We start from the raw sequence: 553 nt of genomic DNA, 5'->3' as shown, positions 1-553 counted from the left end.
TGGATCAGCCGGTGCCCACCCTGCGCCTCCACCCTGCCGCCAGCTGGTATGGATGGGGAGGGACACACACCGGGTCGGGAGTCCCAAACCCCCCCCAGCATGGGAAATGGGGACCCCAGACCCCCAAGGGTGGGAAATGGGGACCCAAAATTGGGAAATGGGGACCTCAACCACCCCCAGTATGGGAAATGGGGACCCCCAAACCCAACAGGATGGGAAATGGGGACCCTAAACTCCCTCCCAGGGTGGGAAATGGGGACCCAAACCCCCCCCGGACCGGGTGAGAAATGGGGATCTCTTGGGCTGGGGAATGAGGACCTTTGGCTGGGAAATGGGGACCCCGAGCTGAGAAATGGGCACCCCGAGTTGGAAAATATGGTCCCTGAGCTGGGAACGGGGGATCCTGGACTGGGAATTGAGGACCCTGAGCTGAGAAATAGGAACCCACGGCTGGGAAATGAGAGCCCTGGGTCGGGAAAGGGAGACCTTGAGCTGGGAAATGAGGTGCTGCAGGTGTGTGGAAGGCGGAGAGGTGAGAGCAAGGGGGATGATG

The 553-nt window shown here is 61.1% G+C and overlaps 1 protein-coding gene across 1 annotated transcript in view; it reads left to right on the top strand.

The window, feature by feature from the left end:
• Positions 1 to 553, top strand: part of LOC104540502 (UDP-GlcNAc:betaGal beta-1,3-N-acetylglucosaminyltransferase 3-like) — a gene marked incomplete at its 5' end in the record, with an annotated part of 5,703 nt that overhangs the window by 1,164 nt on the left and 3,986 nt on the right.

The sequence above is a fragment of the Mesitornis unicolor genome, unplaced genomic scaffold (genome assembly GCF_000695765.1).
Source record: "Mesitornis unicolor isolate BGI_N332 unplaced genomic scaffold, ASM69576v1 scaffold30315, whole genome shotgun sequence".
Taxonomy (NCBI): domain Eukaryota; kingdom Metazoa; phylum Chordata; class Aves; order Mesitornithiformes; family Mesitornithidae; genus Mesitornis; species Mesitornis unicolor.
This window is presented reverse-complemented; position numbering and strand designations above follow the sequence as displayed.